The 22,315-nt window shown below is 44.7% G+C and overlaps 1 long non-coding RNA gene across 1 annotated transcript; it reads left to right on the top strand.

Moving 5' to 3' along the window:
* Window positions 1–1,986: 1,986 nt before the first annotated feature.
* LOC132015443 (uncharacterized) lies at window positions 1,987–19,996 on the top strand. Its single transcript, XR_009403684.1, has 3 exons — window positions 1,987–2,762; window positions 3,127–3,537; window positions 18,322–19,996. It is a non-coding gene; the product is annotated as an uncharacterized LOC132015443 (long non-coding RNA).
* The last annotated feature ends 2,319 nt before the right edge of the window (window positions 19,997–22,315 follow it).

Raw genomic sequence — 22,315 nt, 5'->3', positions numbered from 1 at the left:
ACTTTTCCTGCGGAACCTTCATTTGGGAGAATGAATTATCCTCCAGGGTTTCAGGAACTCCCTGACCAATTTATGTGCCGGGGGAATACAGACCCAGCACACTACATCAATCGTAGTGCTGCTAACTTGCAATGAATACAAACATTGCTGTAAGCCCGCCTTATTACTGGAAGTTTCTTCCTCGTGCCCAATGCAGCTATAGTAATACTATTAATATTTCATTTGGAGGAGCCAAAACTGGGAACAGAGAAGAACACGTTCCCCCACCACTGCCAGTACACGTCCAGAATATATGAAATAGTTCGGAGAGACATTTGAGTAATTTGGGGTGACTTTATCGGAACCCCCGCCAGTCTTGTTTTATTTCATAACATTCCATTTATGACAGCCTTTGAAGAGCAAGGTATGGGGAAAGGCATTTCCAGCACCATGGGGGCTGGCTATTTGCCTGTCTGTTGTAGTAAGTACTGAAGACAGTTGGAATGAAAGCTGGAATACTTATGTAATGTAGAGAGAATTGTACTCACATCTGTGTGTAAAATAAGCAGATAAAACAGTGCTCAAATGAGATGCGACCCCCCCCCTCAGTATTGGCGACATGCAAGCAAGGCTGGATGGGGTGGGGCATCAGAGGACAGCCGAGGGAGAACGGCAGACCCGCGGGGCCAGCTCCGTCCCGGCAGCTGCTGTCCGGTGACCTGCCCATCCATAAAGCAGCAAATGGAAAAGACTACAGGATGTGGGATGCTGGTGGCTGAACAGTGATCTGCGGAGGGCAGGCAAATCGGGGTCACAGCGAAGCCCAACATACCGCAAGCCCAACGTGTCACCCATTACCCCAGATCCGCGCAGCCTCACAGATGGGCCCGAGTATCCGTACGATTACTTGGCTCAAACGTGCGTCTCCTAAGGGAACAGGATCATCTCACAGGTTCCATCTCACCAGGTCCTGGGGAAATTGATAAGACGTTTCTGGTGCCATTTTGAAAACTTGAATCTGGTGGAAGCCACGCTGGAATGAAAACAGAGATGGCTTCCTAAAGCTTCCACGGAGAGAAACAACGAAAGCGCTAAGGAAAAAGCATGAGCACAGCAATTATCAGCCAATGCCGGGAGCCGTCCGTGCCAGGCTTGCACATGGGTGTGATATTTTCTGTTCTAAAACATTTTTTTAACACTGACATCTTGGCCCCGAAGATAAATGTTGGCTCCCTTGTTTAGAATAAGAAATGGGTTATGCTGGTTTGGAAATTCAGAATGCAGTGGGATTTTTTTTTTTTTTAAATTCAGAATCTATTACTTACCAACGGAAGGAGGAAGGCTTGCTTCAAAGCCAAAACAAGCCTCCTGCAAGGCCATCTCAATGGCCTTCTTATGTACACTTGGAAAAATCAGAGAATTGGAAATAAGTAGGTCTGCTCAGATTTCTCACTGTTCAGAAAACAAAACAGCGTTTCCTCTCCAGTTTTCTATTTTGTAAACAATTTGGTACAATAATATTGCCTTGCATTTTCATTTGACTGCCACAGCGTGAGGTCAAGTTGAAGAGCTATGAGGGAGGAAGAAGTTCAGAATTCAAGGCTCTGCCATGAGGAGGGGAGAGGGGGAGGGACCGGGAAAGGCTTGCTGACTGTGGACCCAGAGCCCCAGGCCGCACAGGGCCTGGAAAAGCCAAGAGCGGTCATTTGTAGCCAAGCTCCTCTCTGACAAAGATTCCCGATCATTCGCCCTTGGTGGGAGGGGGTGACGGGAAGCAGGCGCCCCTGACTGGGAGCCTGGGGGAGGCGGTTCTTCAGGAAATCGGCCACCTGCGGGAGAAGCTGTGCCTCTGAGCAGCTTTTGAGCTTGAAATCAGACTGAAAGGGCGCCGAGAGCTGAGGGCCTGGGACACCATCCCTGCCAAAGCTGTTTCTGTGGCGTGCCTCGGCTCTGCTCATACCTGTGTCCAGATGGACACTTTGACCTTGGCCACGGCCACTCGGGTACTCTTCTGTCCATGCCGGGCCTGGGTTTGGCTGGACTGCCATGGAGGGGCAGGAGGCACAGCCATCTGGTGCAGGAGGCGTTGCCCGACAGGTGGCTCAGCGGCAGGAGAACTTACCGGACTGAAACGAATCGGAGGGCTGGCTGGCTGCTGGGGATGATGCAGCTCACGGAAACCTCCCCGGCCAACTCAGACGGGGAAGCAGAGAGGCCAGGGATGGAGAACTGGGTCACCCTTATCCCTGCTGCCGTGGCGTGGACCTGAGTGAAATCCCGGGGCCACAAGCCTACCAGCAACAGAAGAGCCAGCCCCAAGACAAGGCAAGAGGACGAGGGCCATGGGGAGGAGCAGGGCATCCACGGGTGGTGACCCCATATCTGGACTCCTGTGTCCCAAGCCACACTCATGGTGGCCTTCAATGACCATCTCAGCAGCTTCTTTGAGAAGATGACCATGGCCTGGTCCAATCCAAAGTGACTCTTAAGTTGAAGATGTCCTGAAGAGGGAACAATGACAAGAGGTTCCTACTCCTGGGGCCTGAGGACCTGCCTCCACCAGCCTGATGTCACCCAGAGCCAAACACGGCACCAAAAGACCGCACCTGACAAGGAAAACAGCTCTGACCTTGACGACGACAGTAAGCTCTATGGACCGCATTCGCTCACCGCGCCGATGGAGGAGGGCAGTCTGGTCACCTGCGTCTCGATTCCTCATGGGAGGAATGAGGACTTCGGAGTCAGATCATTCTGAGCTTGGGTCCCAGCTGCACACCTTACAAGTAAGTGACGTGATCTTGGGGAACTGTCCTTCCTCACCTGACCTTCATTCGCCATCGGTAAGATCGTATAATAGCGCATCATTGGATCCAAGGGCTGAGTGAGATACAACCTCTCCAGAGAGCAGACGGCCCACAGTCTAGTGGGCAAGACTCTCTCCCCAGCCATCCTCTCCCTTAGGGTCCCTTCGGTTTACAACTTCCATAAATCCTAGAAAACCCCAAATTCATCTATAATATCTTATGGATCCTATCCTGTTGAGGCTGATTCCATTGGTGCAGGTAAGGGATTCCGTAAGAGGGTATGATGGGGCCAGGCTATCATGGGGATGGGCTATGCTTGGGCAAATCACCTTTCCTTCCGTAGCCACAAATGCACCACACCTGCCGTTGCTCTCGTGCTGCTGGGCCGCTGATGGCATCTCCACAGAACCTGGTGTCCTCCTCCAGGGGCATCCAGCACTCTCAGAGATCCGCTCCCATCTCTGGTGGAAGGTGTGTAGCATTCACATCGCTGATTCCTGACCACGGGAGCCCGTCAGGACTGCCTGCGCAGCTTGCCAAGGGGAGGGCAGTCGGCCCACCCAGGGCTTCCGTACCGGAGCCGCACAGAGGAGTCTGGGGGTCTGCTCAAAAACTGAGGTTTCATGGGAAGCAGAAACTGAAATCTACGGGGACAAACAGCATCAAGGGAAAACAATGGGGAATTTGTTCGGGAAAAGGAGGGATTTGTCTAAGACTTCTCTTCTGAGGCTGATTGTCTTTGCAAAAAGTCCAGGTGAGTTTTTCATTATTTTATTAATTTAACATCAATTTTTTGTCCACCGAGTTGAGCATATATATCACTGTGTGCTGGGGGTTCAAAATCCTGAGGCTGAACAACATTTTAAAAATGGAATCTTCCAAGGGCCTCTGGGGGGGTTCAGTAGGTTGAGGGTCTGACTCCTGATTTTGGCTCAGGTCATGATCTCAGGTCGTGAGATGGAGCCCTATGTCAGGTTCTGCACTGGGCACGGAGCCTGCTTGAGGTTCTCTTCCTCTCCCTCTGCTCCTCCTCCCCTCTATAAAAATAGAAAATAAAAAACAAAATAAAGATGGAAACTTCCAGGGGCGCCTGGGTGGCTCAGTGGGTTAAAGCCTCTGCCTTTAGCTCAGGTCATGATCCCAGGGTCCTGGGATCAAGCCCCGCATCAGGCTCTGTGCTCTCCCTGCCTCTCTGCCTGCCTGTGATCTCTGTCTGTCAAATAAATAAATAAAATTAAAAAAAAAAAAAAAAAAAGATGGAAACTCCAGACCCATGACTCTCCAGATGAGGAAGATGAGGCCCAAGAAGGGACATGACTTGGCCAATGTCACACGGCCAGTGACTCCAGAGAACCAGCATCCAAAGGTCTGACGTCACCCCTTCCCTCCCCTCCACGCCCTGCCCCTCCCTGGCTGCCCAACTCGGACTACAGACGCGTGTTGTTTGGTCGAGCAATGTTTTCTGCCAATCTCAAGGAAAAGTACAGATAGCCATCTTCTCTTATTAAGATCCACCCATGCCGGAACACTGGGCCAGTGTTTCTCACAGGCAGGAATGTGCAGTCATGCCTCCCTTCCAGGTGAGCCGAGGGCCTCACACAGCCACCGGCCTGACCCCCACATGCTGTTTATTCCTGTCACCTGCCGACCCTGGAGTCTGAGTTTGCAAATCCCCCAGGGCCATGAAGGAGGAGCGCCAGCGGTCAGGTCCCCCATTCACTCGCGTGGCCAAACCTTAAGTGAGACATTCGACCCCAAGCGAAGAATGGGTATGCAAACATAAAAATCCAGAAGTGTAACCCACGTGTTACGATTACATTATGAACAACATTTATCGTCCCTGGGATTTCCACGAGGCCTGAAGCCTTGGGTCCCAGCACATGGGATTCTTTCCTAGAGAACTCCGATATCCCCAGAGAGCCACAAAGGCTTAAGAGGGCTTTTTTTTTTCCAACCTTTTTCCAGGCCCCGCACAGGTTGCCACAGAGCGGTTCTGACCATTTCCTTCACCAGCTGGGCCCAGCTGCCTCCTCCACCGATTCGGCCCAAGTTCTCACAGGTCCTCCCTCCCCACCCCCATCCCACCATCGCAGCTGGCATGGGCCTGAGAATTGAGGTTGCATTTGTTAGAAGTTCAGAGGAAAGGGGTTCACTCTGCAAATTAACTGTGTTGGCAGAGCAGAAAGTAAATGTTTAACCTGCAGAGAAGATACTATTTGAAAACACTTGGCTGCCCTTTTCTGCAGACAAGCCACGTGCTAATTGTAAAGAATTACAGGAAAATGGGCCCAGCCTGACCTCGGGGCCCACGGGAGCTGACCAGCCAGCCGGCCAGGTGGTGCGGGGCTGTGAACGCGGCTCGCAGTGCGGGAGGCACTTTGCCGGCCAGATACGCTTTCCCATATTTACTGCCCGTGAGTTCGGGTTTTATAGAACATCTGCAAACAGGAGCCATGGGTCCAGGGCCTGTAGGTCATTTTCTTAAGGGACAGCGGATCAGGGCTAGCGATCAGGGCTGTGACCAGCCACTGACCAGGAAGGCGTCGCTGCCCTGCCCTGCCCTCAAGGCCACAGCTCTGGTGTCGGTCTGCACCGCCACTGAGGTAAGAGCCGGAGAGACCTCTGGAAATGCCCTTTTCCCTTGATCGTCCCAAAGGGAGTGTGGGGAGATGGAACAAGTGAACAAGAGGGCAGTGTGACACAGTGACAGCTGCACACGGGTGTTCCTGTCCTGTCCCCTCACCGCTGCTGGGTGCATCTGGGCTCACCCTTGGGGCACAGCACTAACCCGCCACCTCCCAGTCTTCTGCTGTCTCCCCATTTCAGGCATGAACCTCCTCCAGCCCCTTCGGCAGCCCCACTCACTGTCCCATGGCGTGGGCTCCCTGGGTCTCAGCCCACCGCAGCGGCTGCTTGGGTCCGTGGTCGGCTACTTGGAGACAGGACCCGCATTTGTCTCCCGTGCCCTCTCCCCACCATCTGTGAGCGCCGGCCCGTGCTGGACCCAAGGGAGATGCTCAAGAACGTTTGCGGAAGCGGAGACAGTGAGAGTTTAGAACCCCAGGAATGCTGTGTTGAAGAAAGTGCGATACAAACTGTCAGGGTCAGACCCAGAGCACCCAGGGTTCCTACGGAAACCCCTTGCTGGGAAGTTGGAATGGAACCTTAACTGGTTCAGTCCAGTGCACCTGCTCTGCTCCAAGCCCCACGAACGCTTCGGGTCTCTAGAGCTGGGTAAAACCGCCCAGGCCTCGTGGCTGAGAATCCAGGTCTGGGCAGGTGGAAGCGAGGCCCCCAGGGCACAAGGTCTAAGGAGATGCTCACTGTCAAGGTCAAGCAAGGACAGTCTGGGTCCCTGAGAGCAGAGTGCCTCCTTACATCCTGTGTCCTAGGTGCCCTCTGGCCTCCTCCAAGTTCCCACCCTATTTAGAACAACGATTCCAACCTCCCTCGTGGTTCTGCGGGTTGAAAGGGCTCAGCTGGGCAGCTCTGCTGGACTCACCCCGGGGCTCGGGGGCCCGTGGAGTTGCAGCTGATTGGCAGCTGGGGCGGAAGCCACCCGGAGGTTCTGCCAAAATGCTCCTGCAGCTGTGGACGTGCACGTGGCATCGCCCCCCGTCTCTCCAGAAGGACAGCCAGGCTCGCGAGGCAGTTAGGCGTCCTGACAGCAAGTGCTCTCAGAGCGTGGAAGGCGATGTTGCCAGTCCCTTCGAGGCAGAGCCAGGAACGGCTACAGCTTCCCTTGTGTAGTCTCCTTTTGGTGGTTGCGGGCTCAGGGGTAGATGCTGCGGCCATTCTAACCCATCATGAAGAATTAGAGTAAACCGCTTCCTAATTTCAAGAGGGATTGTGGAAATGGAAAGGTTGGAAGACCCTAGTCAGGAGCCAGGCTTTGTCACTCTCGCTGAGTCTCATTCTGAATCATTTATAAAATGGAAATACGAATACTTGTCCAACAATATCTGTTAAAGGCTTGCTACGTGCTGAACACTCTGGCAAGTACTGGAAATACCATGGTGAGTGGGACAGTTGACCCGGCTCCTAGTGTAATTTTATTCCATAAGAAAGAGACTGTTTGAAAAGGAAATATGTAAATGGGACTGGGTTCTATGAAGGAAAGGAAAAGTGTGCAGAAATGAAGAATAGACTGGGGAGCAGCGGCAGTGATCTCATCCAGAAGGGCAAAAGGTCTATCTCCGGAGGTGACACTAAGATGAGGTCTGAATGCTCAGAAGGACTAAAGACTGAAGGGAGGTGGGAGCCAGGGAAGGAGTTGAGGGACCGGGGAAGAGCTGAGGGGACAGGGGAGGAAGGGCGGAGGTGGAGGCGGGAGGAGCTAAGGGACAAGGGAGGAGGTGAGACGTAGTAATACTTTGAACTGAGGAGGTTTGTTGTGGGGGGAGCACATTCAGTCATTGGTTTACCACTGAGTCTGAAAAGTTAAGTCAAACAAAACAATCAATTTGCAAGTACATTATGAGCACAGAATGCCAAGCAGTAATAGCTCTGGGACTGAGAAGCATTTGGTATTGACTATTCTCACTGAAGGCTTGGCTGATGGGGCAGAAATAATCCCTCTGATGTTTTCAGGAGTGATAAAGTTGAAACTTTGCTCTGCCCCCAAAGCCCTGATCTCTTGAGGGTGTTCGTTCTGCACGCGCCCACACCCCAGGGACGAGGATGGTGGGAGTAGGACCTCAGAGCCTCCTCCCCTTTACCTTCAGGTCACCCCGTCCTTGTGGGGTCCTCCCCAGCCAGCTGCACCAGCCTCTGCCACTGTCCTCGCCATCAGCTTCTCCCCACTCACCTGCCTCCAGCACTGACAGCTGGATCAGCGGTCCACTCATTCTCTGCATCCCAGACCTTTCCATGAGTCCATCCTCTGCCTGTGCCCTCCATCCCACCCAGGCCTTCAAGCTCCTTACGCTTCCACCGGCCTCCATCCCGCTTGCCGTCCTCTCCATGACTCCTCCTGGGGCTCTTCATTACGAAGAACAGCTCCACGGTTGGATACATGCTTGAATGTTACGAAGAACAGCTCAACATCAGGGCCCCTCTCTGACCTTCTCACTCCTTCACCCATCTCACAGGCTCTGCCCCGGTTCAGGGAACTTGCAGCCAATCGAGCTTTCTCTGTGAGTCTCTTCCTGGCTTCCCTTTAATCCCAAGAACTCTTTGGCATCATGTACTTTTGAGCACCACCTTGATGATGCCCTCATCCTTATCCTTACAGCTTGCCAAGGAGCCACTTCTAAATAAACCCCCCCATACCTCCAGTCCCCACCCCCAGTTGTCTCTCAAACCCTGCCCCCCCAGCCGGGTTCCCAACACCAACATTCAGGATTGCCAGTTCTCAGTTCCCATCTGACAGCACCTGTCAGCAGCATTCCCTCCCTCATGACACATTTTCTCTATACAGCTTTCGGGGTACCCCTCTCTTGGTTTCCCTCCCATGCTGACTGCTGCCCTTGTGTTTCTTCCAGTTCTTCTTCTCCTGGCTTAGTTTTGGAGTGGGCAGGTCACAGTCTTTGTTTCCTCCTCTGTGTCCACACTCCGCACTCTCTCTCCCACTCTCATGGCTTTAAGCGAAATGTGTATGCTGGCAGTCCCCAGAATATGTATGTTTGTTTTCAAGATGTAGCTCTTTACATACCAATGACCCACTCAGCAAACATCCTAAACTCAACATGTCCAAACCGGAACTTCTGATCTTCCTACCCCAAAATTTGCACCATTCTCCATCTTCCCCCAATTCAGTTGGTGCTAATGCTGGCTTTACAAGTTCCCAAGGAAAATACCTTAGAGGGTAACCAAAATTCCTTAGAGAGTAACCAAACAGAACAAACCAAATTCCTCTGAGAGTAACTCTCAAACTCCACACTCTAACTTCAAAAACATATCCAGTCCTGGTTATTGTGAGTCAATCAAATAGACTCTTGTGCAGATGATAAAATATAAAAATATAACTACCTAAAGACAATTGAGAACAACCCAGAGCAGACAGGTTTTGGAAGGGACTAGACACCTGAGAGAAGAGAGTGACCTGGATGAGTTTCCCACTTTTGATGGGTTTTCCCCAAGAGAAGGCTTAAATGTACACCAGGTGCAGCAGCTGAAAGTCCAATAGGAAACTCTGGTTTTGTCTGAAGGACTAGGAGATAGGGTTCAAGCATGTATCCAGCGCCTTCTATGATGAGCCACTGTTGTCAGTGCTGGGGATGGCAGTCAGTGAATGCTTAACGCTCAAGGAGTGTGGGGAAGGTTGGCTGAAAATCCACAGGGAATAAGCCTATTGTTTTATAGAGATAAGTGCTATAAAGAAAATAACACCTGGTAATTTGATAGGATACGTAGAAGGTTGGAACCTACTAACTGAAGGAGTAGGACATGAGCTTTATAAGGTAAACAGGGACTAGACTAGATCCGTTTGAAACCTTGTAAGCGGGTTGGATTTTATTCTAGCTGCAATGGGAACATAGCGGACAGATAAAAGCAGAGAAGAGACATGACCAGATACAGATGTTTTTAAAGACGTCTCTGGTTTCTGAGTGTAGGATGGGCTGTGGGAGCACAGGGCAAGAGGGGAGGCAGGGAGAGGAGCTGGATGGTCACAGTAGCCCAGGCAAAAGCAGACCACAACTGGGGCAAGGTAGGGCCACAAAAATGTACGAAGTTCCTTGAATTTTGATTTTGTATGAAGGTACCAACAACAATTGCTAATACACTGGATGCCAAGGGTGACGTGAAGGGAGGAATCGGTGGTGAGCCCTGTCTTGCATCTGACCTACCGTGGCATGGTGACGCGATTGACTGAAAGGCTCCAACACCCATACCACTGGTCTTCCAGAATGTGTAGTTTCTCCCCCAACAGGTGTCTCCAGATTTCCATCCATGGAGTTTCTGTAAAAAACACCATGTAGCATGTGGGTAGCTGGCTAGATTCAATTCTGCAGTTAGCAAGAAAAGAAAATTACAGGCCAATATTCTTTATGAACAAAGATGAAAAGCCCTTAACAAGTATGAGCAAATCAAATTCAGTGATAACTTTTAGCTTCCAGTTCCACCTGTCTGGGTCTTGGAAGTGGCCACTCCATCCCAACAAGTAAAATGCTAAATAAAGTGAAAAATGAACAGCTCGTCTTGAGTCCATAAGAGAGAGAAGAACACTCAACTTTCCCCCAAGGCTGGAGACACAGGCAGACACAGTGAGTCACAACTTACCAGAGCCGAGACTCAAAGCAGAAAGCATAGAGGGAATCAGGGCCAGAGAGGAAAATCTGAGCTCTAATGGACAAACTGCTGGAGGCTCCATGTAGCCAAGTCTGAAGTTGAAAACTCCAGGGGGATTCAGTCCTAAGGGAGCCCCCAAAATACTGTGAGATTTACTTCCAGGAGCTCAATGCATTCCCGCAGTAAATGTCAGAGGGGAAAAATACCCCCTCGGACTTCCATTAGGGGAAGAAGAAAAGGAGCCCTACTTACAAATATGAGAGAACTCTGTTCTTCCCTGCACTCGAGGGAAGCTAGCTACCTAGAAACTAACGGACTTGGGAGAAGGGAAATACCCAATTCCACTCTAGCCATGGTGTCCCTCTTAAGTGGGGGGTGGGGAGCCTGAGAAACACTTGTGAAATTCACAGCCCAGAGGCACAGCCTCACTAAGTATCTGAGACCTAGTCCTGGGACCATGGAATGCCTCCTTTCTCCCTACATCTCACCGACATTACTAAACGGCCTGTTCACCTAGTACATTCCTTGTACACAGCACATCATGTCTGAATGTCAATTTAAACTATAAGGCATCCTAAAGGCAAAAAACCACAATCTGAAGAAACAGAACAAGCCTCAGAACCAGACTTATCAGCCATGTTGGAATTATCAGACCTGGAATTTAAAACAGCTGTGATTAATATGCAAAAGGCCACAATGGACAGACAGCACATGAGAGCAGACGGGTGACATAAGCAGAGAGATGGGAATCCTAAAAAGAACCAGAAGGAAGTACTAGAGATAAAAAAAAAAACACTGTATGAGAAACGAAGAGTACGTTTGACGGACTTAGTGGTAGACTGGACAGAGCTGAGGAAAGAATTTCTGAGCTAGAGGAGACATCAATAGAATCCTCAAAAACTGAAAAGCAAAGAGAACAAACAATATCCAAGAACTCTGGAACAGCTACAGAAAAGCTTAGGATATGCATAATGGGAGTACTAGAAGAAGAAGAGAGGAAGGAACAGAAGAAATATTTGAAAAACTAATGACTGAGAATTTCCCCCCAATTAATGTCAGACCCCAAACCACAGATACAGAAAACACAGAAAAAATCCAGTGGAGTAAATGTTCACCTAGGCATATTTTCTTCAAACTACAGAACTACAAACTACAGAAAATCAAAGATAAAAAACTCTGGGGGTGGGGAGGGGAGGGTGCGGGAAGAACTTACCTAGAGAGGAAAAAGGATACCTAGAGAGATAACAAAAAGGAACACCTTACCAAGAGAGGAACAAACTGTGTCTGACTGCCCCTCAAAGCCACATGACCAAGAAGAGAGTGGAGTAGAATATTTAGCCTCAAGAGGAAAAAACCTATCAACCTAGAATTCTGTGCCCTGTGAAATTATCCTTCAAAAGTGGGGGAGAAGTAAAGACCTTCAGACAAACAAAAGTTGAGGAATATTTTTTATAGTAGTTCTGCCTTCCAAGAAATGTTAAAAGCAGTTCCTTAGAGAGAAGGAAAAATATCATGATCCAAAACTTGGATCTACATAAAAGAAAGGAAGAGCATCAAAGAAGAAAGAAGTGAAGGTAAAATAATTTTTTTCTTAATTGATATAACAGAAGACAGTTTGTCCAAAATAGTAATAGTCACAATGTATCCAATCATGTTTAGTTTCATGTATATCATATATAATGATACTATATTAGTATATACATATAGCACGGTGTATGCTAACATATAAGTAAAATGAATGACCGCAATGATGCAAGGGATGGGAGGGAGGACAATTATTTCATTACTATTAGACACTGACACACCCATGGCATGGTGTAATTTGCAAGTGGATTTGAATATGTTGTAAGTATATATTGCAAACTCTAGGGCAACCACTATAAAATGTAAAAGAAAAAGTATACCTGATATGCTAAGAAAGCAGAGAAAATGGAATCCTATAAAATGCTCAATATGAACAACAAAAGGCAGAAAGAAAAGAGTGGACGACATAAAGAGGAGCAAAGAACAAGTATAACAAATGGAGACTAGAAACCCCTAATATCTGGTAGCTCATAATCTACCTATATCAAATTCAGAGATAGAAAAGGGTAATGCATCATTAAGTTTATTCTAAGAATGGAAAGTTTTTTAACATTCTAAATTCAATCAAAATAATGTATCACATTATCAAATTATGCAATCATCTCAAGAGATGCAGGAAAAGCTTTAATAAAATTCAATACCCATTCAAAACAAAAGTATAAATAATGGAGAACCTCTTTAAACTGAGAAAAAGTGCCCCCCCAAAAAAGAAACAGAACAAACATCATAATTTAGTGGTGAAATTTCCCCCTTTGAGATTAGGAATGAGATAAGATTGCCCACTATTACCTTTATTCAACATTGTGCTAGAGGTCTTGGCTAGTGTAATAAAGCAAGGGAAAAAATTAAGGATAAAGAAAGAAAATAAAAAGCTGCCATTAGTCATAAACAACATGTTTGAATATTAGCAACTGAAAAGATTTACAGCTAAGTGAATTCAAGGTCACTGGTTATAAGGTAAATATGCAGAAATCTATTGTACCAGCTACCTACACCCAGAAAATTAAATTCAAAAATATCATTTACAAAAGCATCAGAAAACGAAATGTCCAGGAATAAATCTAACAAAAGATGTTGCAAAATCTATATACACAACAAAATGCAAAACCATATCAATGGAAATTTTAAAAGACCTGAGGGAGGCAGGGAAGGAAGGAAGGACACATTCATGAATTTGAATAGTCAGTATTATAAAGATGTTCCCAAACTGAATTATAGATTCAGTTCAATCCCAATAAAAATTTGGAAGTTTTGTTTTGATTTTTTTAATGTGTGTGTCTGAACGGACAAGTTGATTTTCAAGTTTATGGGGAAATGATAAAGACCAAGAGCAACCCAGACAATCTTAAAGAACCACAAAGCTAAAGGACTTACACGACCAGATGCCAAGATTTATTACAGAGCCATAGTGAAGAAGGCAGGGTGGTCTTGGTGCACTTGTAGGCAAACAGAGCAGTGGAGTGGAACACGGGATCCAGAAAGAGAGCCACATATATACACTGTATTAGTAACAAAGGAGAAGACACAGCCATGCAATAAGAAAAGTTGCCCTTTCCATAAATGAAACTTGAGTCATTAGGCTATCCATGCAGGAAAAAGGCATCCTAGCCCCGAACAAAAATGAATTCCAGATTAATTGGACATCAGCTTATAAAAGGAAAAACAGACAAAAAAAAAGTTTTTAGAAAAAAAAATACAGGAGAATTATCTTCACGGTTGCAAAGTAGGCAGAGCATTCTTAAATATAATGTTAAAAGCATTAACCATGAAGGGAAAAAAATAGAATTGTTTTTAAGATTTTAATTATTTATTTGAGAGAGAGCACTCAAGCAGGGGGGTAAGAGAAGAGAATCTCCAGCCAACTCTGCCCTGAGCACGGAGCCCAAAGCAAGATCAGTCTCACAGCCCTGAGATCATGACCAGAGCAGAAACCAAGAGTCAGGCTCTTAACTGGCTGAGCCACCCAAGCAACCCCCAAAATTCAAATTTTTAAAAAAATTTTTAACTTAAAAGGTAAAGTTAGACCACTGCAAAATAAGAAACTCTGGTCATCAAAATCAACAACAACAACAACACCATTGAGAGTATAAAAAGGGCAAGCCATGAAGAGTGATAAGGGAGTCCTTTCCAAAATAGGTAAAGAATTCCTATGAATCAATAAGAAAAAGATACACAATGTAGTAGAAAACTGAGCAAGAGACTTGAGCAGATGTTTCACAAAAGAGGCTATCAAATGGCCCAAAATATATGGAAATTTCCCAAACTCACTAGTCATTAGGGAAATACAGATTAAAACCACAATGAACACTAACACGCATCCACCAGCATGACTAAAATTTAAAAGATTGATCCTACCAAGTGCTGGTGATGATGTTGAACTGACTTCTCATACACTGCTGGTGGGAATTCATCAATGTCAGCTGTGGCTGAATGTACTCTGGCTCAGAACTCTATTCCTGATTAATAGAAATGTACACAATATGTTCCTTAAAATGTGTAAGAATGTCTATAGCAGTGCTGTAAAAGTTGGAAACAACTTGGATGGAATTATTCAATAAGCTGTGGTGTATGTGTGTAAGGGAATAATATCTAGAAATGCAAATAAACAACTAATTTCTACACACAACATGGATTTTCCAAGCATAATATTCAGTGAAGGAAATCAGACATGAAAAGAGCCATATGGAAGGGTTCCATTCTGATAAAGCTCAAAATTAGAATAAAAATAGTGGTTACCCTGTGGTTAGTAATCTATGGGAGTACAAAGGTTTTTGGGGTGTTGGTCATTTTATTTTTCTTTTGGTTGGTTATAGGGATACGTTCCCTTTGTGAACATTTAGTGAACATTTTAGTGAAATGTGTGCCCATTTTTGTACTTGTAGAAAAAACATACTTGCAAATGATTATTAAATCCATAACAAAATAGCTGATACATCTGATCAAAAGAATAACCAGAGAAATAAAGTTCTTAGAAATTCAGGGCACCTGGGTGACTCAGTCGGTTAGATGTCTGTCTTCAGCTCAGGTCAAGATCCCAGAGTCCTGAAATCAAACCCTGCATCGGGCTCCCTGCTTAGGAAAGAGTCTGCTTCTCCCTCTACCTCTCCACCCTGCTTATGCTCTCTCAATTGTGTGCGTACCCTCTCTCAAATAAATCTTTGAAAAAGAAATTAAAAATATCATTAATGTAGAAAACATCCAGTGGATGTTCAGTTCAATAGAATGAGCACGGTTAAAACCCCCACTGGTATTCTCCAACAGGAATCAGCAAACTTTGTCTGTAAAGGGCCAGATAGTTAATATTTGAGGTACTGCGAGCCATAAAGTCTCCACGACAGCTGTGTGACTGTCATTACAGCCTGAAGCAACCACAGACAATATGTAAATGAATGAGCAGAGCTGCACTTAAAAATCTAGCTCCTAAGTCATAGAAAAACAGGAAGTGGACAAGATTTGCCACATCAGCTGAAGCTCACCAATCCCTGGTCTAGAAGATCAGCCAAGGAAACCTCCTATCATTTAGAGCAGACACAAGCAGTTAGAAAATTAGTAAAGATGAAAAAAAAAGTTTGAAAGACCCAGAAGGTAAAATATTAGTTTTATTAGACTTCCAGAAGCAGAGGGGGAAAAAAATAAGGAAATAAATGTGGAAGAAAAAGATTTAATATTCAGACTACCAGGGCCCACTGAGTGCTCAGGGGATGAACAAAGGAAGGTCCATACGTAGATATTCATAGTGCAGTTTCAGACCTCCAACGTTAAAGAGGAAATTCAGAACTGTTCCAGAAAGAATGGAACATTTTATCAGGATCAGCACGAGATGGGCTTACCTCAGACTTCTCTGCAGACACACTGAGTGCTGGAAGGCGTTGGAACAGTACCTCAAAGTCCTGGGGGGAAACGCCTTTGATGTGGCAGTCTAGATGCAGCCAAACCCACAGTGAAATGTAGGGGCAAGTAAAGGTACCTTTGCCTACGCAAGGAGTCCACAATGTATCCTATGTCAAATGAAGATCTCCAGAAAGTTTCCCAGAAATCCAGATAGGCACATTTCTCAGGTACACTGTTGCCACAGAACTGTGGGGCTACAGAGACAGTTAGTTGCTAGTCTTACAACCATTTCTCCTCCATTTGCTAACCCCAAGTTTTCTTCAACACAAGATGGCTGCATGCTTCAGAAAGGCAGCTCAGATTAATTATTAGTCTGAACCATTCATAGTAAATACATTCTCTTGGCCTCTGGTCAGTTAGAGGTGGGTATATGATGAAATTCTGGCCTGTGAGATATTAGGGGAAACTTCTAGAAAGCTTCAGAGCAAGCGCTTTCCTTGATGATAAAAGGGAACACACAGGAGAAGACAACAACTTTCCTCTGCTGCTCACATTGCTAGGTCTGTCCAGGGAGCTGGGCACTGGGGCTCTGATCTCTAATATCAGGGAACAAGCCTGAGAACAATAGACAACATGAGGGTTATGACGGAGTGGAAAAATAGAAAGCACCTGGGTCTCTGATAATATCTGAGCTGCTTAATTAACCCCACCTGAACCAGTCTACCTCCAGAATTCTTGGTATGTGAGGTAATAAATACTCTTTTGTTTAAGTCACTCCTAGTTGGAGTTCTTTCCAACCAACAGGCCCCAATTGATGTAAGTAATGAAAAAAGACTGGACAGCATTTACCTATCTACATGTTGGTAAAACTATGCCTCTGGGGCCTAGGCAGTCCACCCATGGAAGGACATGGGTCCTTCCCCAGTGATGCTGGGGCTGCTGAAGAGGATGGGACAGAGGCTTGGGACCTCTAGTCTAGACAGGCAAAATCTGGGACTAAATGTGATCAAAATCCACTAAGGATAAGTACCATTGATAAAATTGGGGTGGACTTGGATGTCACATCCTGAAATGCTGGAGTGACAAGAGCATGAGTGGGATGCTCTGCTTTCCTGGTGGGCTCGCGGAGATAGTCTATCCGAATCACTAAGACCTCAGGACTTAAGACTGTTGCCATCCAGCCAGGACTTAGAAGAGCAACAAGTTACCCTGCCCAATTTTCTATAAACACCTGGGTAACATCATCTGCAATACAGGAGCCACACGTTATTAAATTTTGCAGATCTGGAATAAGGTGGGCAAGTGCCAAGCCATTGTCATTAGACCACTAGCAGGATTCAGTGTGTGTATAGACACAGGGACCAACCTCAAAGCCATTTCCTCAAGGGCCTTCTCCTGAACACTGAAGCCATTAGAAGCATTTTGTTAGACAGGTGACTTTTGATTTTCCAGGGATGCCCCTCGCCAAAAGACGTGTCTTGCCCATGGCCATGAAGTCATTTTGTGTTTGTACACCTACCAGTACAGTGATTCTCAACTCTGGAAGCACACTAGAATCAGGTGGGATCTTTCACTAATTGAAGGGGGGGCTGGACAAAGCTTACCTGATGATATTGATGTGTTTCACAAAAGAAAATTCCTTTGCTAGGAAATGGGTTGTGTGAGTTAAGCATGTACACTGAGGTTAGGTGTTATTGGGAGAGCTGGGTCCTTCGGAATTCCTATAATTGTTTGTGTAGGAATGGAGATTAGACCTTGGGTCTGTTTGCTTAGGAAGCCGACAGGCTCAACAGGTAGGACGCACTTCTTTTTTGCATCCTCCTCAAACTGTCCCTATCTTGTTCCTGTTGTTTCTGTCATCGATATTTTATTGGGAATGGTATAGAACTCAAGAAGTCAGGCATAGCTGAGAAACAGAGGCAGGTCCCACGTCAGGAACAAGATATTTCTTTATAGTTTGTTTGCGAGTTGGTTCTTTGTTGTATATCAATGGTCAGCAAATGGAGGACTGCCCTTTCGTTTCTAATTGTTTGTTGCTTACTTTTCCTGCTTCTCTCAACCCGACAACAGAGCAGGCCTCCCATACTCCTATGTCCTTCATTGCTTATTATTCAGTTCACATGCAAGGGTGTGCGGAGGGAGCTCATGGGAGCTAATTGTCTGTGTCTCTTCCCAACTCTGCATTCAGTGACATTACACTGGGAGCCTGAAATTGGCCATGGTGGCCGCATTTGCACCATGAAAATCAGCAAATGCTACAAATCAGGGCTCCCCCCCAAGAGCCAGTTTCTCAACATTCCCCAGCACACCACTGAGTGCACAGCTTCATATTTCAGAAAACACATAAAACAAATGAAGAAGGTACTATTCGTGGTGAAGAATTGACTGTGTGCATTTCTGTAGCCCCTCCAAAATCATGGCAAACAACCATCAAGAAAAGGTGTAAGTCAACGATAGAAGCAGCAGACCAGTGGCTGGAGGGGTGCATAGGTTACCTCTCCAACACCACTCCACAACCTCTTGCTCTAGCCACAGTAGCACCAAACCAGTGCAGGGAGGGCTTTAGCTGACTTCCAGCAGGCAGCACCTGACAAGGTCTTACCGCCTGCCCCAATCTTCCCTGAGGCATGGGGTAATGCAGATGCTCCTGGGCTGCTACAGCCTGGCAGCCTGCAAGTGTGGTGCATTCAAGTCTCATGGGGTAAACCTTTGACTAATGAGAGAGATGAGGCGATCGGATTCCTCACAGTGTGGTCCCACAAGATCAGTCTGTTGTACTTAACTGCCCAGCACATCCCTGTGTGGGTTTTCCCTCCTTCCAATGTCCTTCTCCATTACCTGGAGTCCCACTTCCTAGTACAGTAGTAGCTCATTAGCCTTTGCTTCTGCTCAGCCCAGACCAGGACCAACTGTATGGAGGCTGGTGGATGGATGGTGAAGAGAGAGGCCCAGCTGACAGCAGAGAGCACGGCACAGGATTGGAACCCCATGGAGGAGGACTGGGCTACCCCCACGGACCCTGGATGCCCAAGAATAAGAAACACTATGCCTGATGGAAGGTGGGACAGAAAAGTAGACCAAGAAGGGTGGTGGAGATGGAGGGAATAGAGTGCAGTCTGTAACTTTGACCAAGGGCCAACACTCTACTCCAGGCAACTCAAGATAAACATGAGGTCCAGTGAGACCAGGAAGGATTAATCCATGGTATATGGGGACATTCAACAAAACAGCTAGCCGGGACTCTCTCAAAGGTCCCCATCAGAGGGGCAAATCTAGATTTAAAGAACCCCAAAAGAAATGATAGTGTAATGCATAAAACTTCACTGGATCCTGGTTCAAAAAGTAAAAGACAGTGAACATATATATGCCAGCTGGGGAGAACTGAATATGCAATGGCTATTAGATGACATAAAATTTATGTTAATTTTTTTAGGTATGACAATAGTATTGTGGATATGTTGGGAAAATGTCCTTACTTTTAGGAGATACCTGCTGAAGTAGTTAGGGATGAAGTGATGTTATGCCTATAATTTGTCTTCAAATAATTCTGAAAATAAATGTGTGTACATAAATACAGATATATGCATTAAACACACAACTACACACACTTAGAGATAAAGCAAATATATCAACCTGTTATCAGCAGTCAAATCTAGGTAAATGATACCTAAGTGTTATTGTGTTATTTCAATTTTTCTATTTCTTTTAAATTTATAATAAAATGGGGATGGGGAAGCAATAGACTGATGGTTTCAAGAATCTGAGGAAATGTTTTCTTCATTTAAAAAAGCGTGCGTATGTACATACACATATAATTTCACACAAATACATAAGTATATCATCAGTGTTTTTTAAAAAAGATGTCTTTATTTTGAGTGCATGCGAAACCGGGGTTGTGGAGGGCAGAGGGAGAGAGGGGGTCTCAAGCAAGCTGCACCCCGAGCAAGGAGCCTGATGGGGGGCTCAATCCCAGGACCTTGAGGTCACAACCTGAACCAAAATCAAGAGTCAAACTCTTAACCAGCTGAGCCACCCAGGTGCCCCATTATCAGTCCCTTTTAAAATACAGTCTTATTTTTTGTTTTCCTTTCTCATTTGACATTTCTCCTTCTCCTTTCCATTCCCACTTCCCTCCAGACCAACATAAGTAACTTGTGTTAGCAATCTACAATAAAACCTTTCTTAATTTTCCATGCTCATAAAATCATGCATAGACACAAGAATGCTCATATAAGTACACATTTGCATATATACACATCGAAGGGGTTTTACACTTTATTTCACACGTATTGTGTTCTTTTCCTCTTAAACACTCTTGTGGGTTTAAATGATACTACGTCGCTACTTTAATCAGAAATTCCCTTACCACAGGTAAACTTAAGGCTCTTTTCCTGTTTGCTGGTCTTTCTAGTTTGCACTCGCATGAACACCCTGTTCACTTCTCTATTGGGTTTCAATCAGCTTTTTATTGTCAATGTATAAGAGCTCTTTGTATGTATTAGAAATAATCTTTGTCATCTCTATTGCATATTTTTTAAACTATTGTTGACTGTTTATAAATCATTCACTGTACAGAGGTTTTTAATTTTTATATATTTGAATATGTCTATCTTTTTCTTTTAAAGCTTTTGAATTGTCAGTCTAGTAAAAAAAAAAAAAAAAGTCTCCCCACTCCTAAATTATAGACAGAGTTTGCTAGGTTTTCCTTCTTGTATTTATTTCATAATACAGCTATAATTTGTTATCAAATAGAATATAAAACAAGGATTCACCTTTATTTTCTCCTAGATGTTGGGTGAATTGTGCCAGTAAGGTTTATTAAATAATCTTGCCCTTTCCAAAAACTAACCTCCACTGTTGTCATATATAAGTTCTCTTCTACCTCTTATTTCAGATTCACAATTCTGATTCACTCATCTATTTGCCTGTTCTGAAACAATATACCATATTGATTTCACTCCAGACCCTTATTGTATGGTCTGCCACCAGTAAGACAAATTTCTCCTCATTAAGCTTTTCTTTTTACACATTCCTGACTACCATCTAGGATTTATTCATTCTTAGAGTTTTTTGGATTATTTTTGTTACTATAAAAATTCCAATGGCATTTTCTTACAGAAATATAGAAACAATCAAAATCATTTGAAGCCACAAAAGACCCTGAATAGCCAAAGAAATCCTAAGAACAAAGCTGGAAGCATCACACCTACTGATTTCAAACTATATTACAAAGCTGTAGTAATCAAATCAGTATGGCATTGGCATAAAAACAGGCTCACAGAACAATGGAGCAAAATTGGGAGCCCAAAAATAAACCTTCACATATATGGCCAACAAATATTTGACAAGGAAGCCAAGAATATTTAAAGAAGGAAAGATAGTGTCTTCAATAATGATGCTAAGAAAAGTGGACATTCACATATTAAAAAAAAAGAAAAGAAAAGAAACAGGACTCCTATCTTTTACCACTCACAAAAATTAACTTGAAATGGATTAAAGACTTAAACATATGACTGCAAAACTCCTAGAAGAAAATACAGGAGAAAAGCTCCTTGACATTGGTTTTGGCAATGATTTTATAAATGTGCCCCTAAAAGCATAAGGACCAAAAATAAACAAGTGGGAGCTTCTGCACAGCCGGGAAATCATAAAATGAAAAGGCAATCCGCAGAATGGGAGAAAATATTTGCAAACCATACATCTGAAAGAAGGTTAGTATCTAAAATATACAAGGAATTTATATAATTCAACAGCAGAAACAAAACAAAATGAAAAAACAAATAATCCAATTTTAAAATGGGCAAAGGACCTGAATAGAGATTTTTCCAAAGAAGATATTCAAATGGCCAACAGGTACAGGAACAGGTGCTCAATATTACTAATCATTTGGAAAAGGCAAATTAAAACCACAGTGAGATGTTACCCTGACACCTAGCAGAACAGCGATTCTAAAAAAGACAAGAGATAGGTACTTCCAAGGATGTGAACCAGAAGGAATCCATGTACATTGTAGGTGAGACTATGAGTTGATACAGACACTATGGAAAACAATATGGAGGTTCCTCAAAAAATTTTAAAAAACAGAACAACCATATGATGCAACAAGCCCACTTTTGGGTACTTATCTGAAGGAAATGAAATCACTGTCTCAAAGAGACGTCTGCATCCCCATGCTCATTGCAGCCTTTTTACAATAGCCAAGATATGGAAACAACCTAAGTATTCACCAAAGGATGAATGGATAAAGAAAATGTGCTATACACACATACGTACAGCTTTCCTTTTAACTGTATCCACTTTGTATTTCTTTACCAACCCATTATTTTCAAGCATTTTTCACCATTTATCTTTAAATATGTATACATTGTATTTAGCTGGCTTTGTTGGGTTTTTTTCCATTTTTAAAAATTCCCATATAGTTAACATACAGTGTTATATTAGTCTCAGGTATACAATACAGTGATTCAACAATTCTATACATTTCTCAGTGCTCATCATGAGAAGTGTACCCTTAATCCTCTTTATCTATTTTGCTCATTCCTCCCCACACCCACCGGCCCTCTGGTAATCATCAGTTTGTTCTCTATAGTTAAGAGTCTGATTTTTTTTCGTTTGTCTCTTGTTTTTATTTTGTTGTTGTTCATTTTTTTTGTATCTTAAATTCCACATATGAGTAAAATCATATGGTATTTGTCTTTCTCTGATTGACTTATTTCACTCAGGGTTATACTCTAGCTCTTCCATGTTGTTTCAAATGGCAAGATTTCATTATTTTTTATATAGCTGACTTATGTGTGTAATAAACCACATCCTCTTTATCCTAGCTGAGTTTGGTTTTAAACACCTAATATGACAGCCTCTGTCTTTAGTGGTAGGATTTAGTTCAT

The sequence above is a fragment of the Mustela nigripes genome, chromosome 4 (genome assembly GCF_022355385.1).
Source record: "Mustela nigripes isolate SB6536 chromosome 4, MUSNIG.SB6536, whole genome shotgun sequence".
NCBI lineage: Eukaryota > Metazoa > Chordata > Mammalia > Carnivora > Mustelidae > Mustela > Mustela nigripes.
The sequence above is the reverse complement of the archived record's forward strand: the minus strand, read 5'-3'. Positions and strand labels throughout refer to the sequence as shown.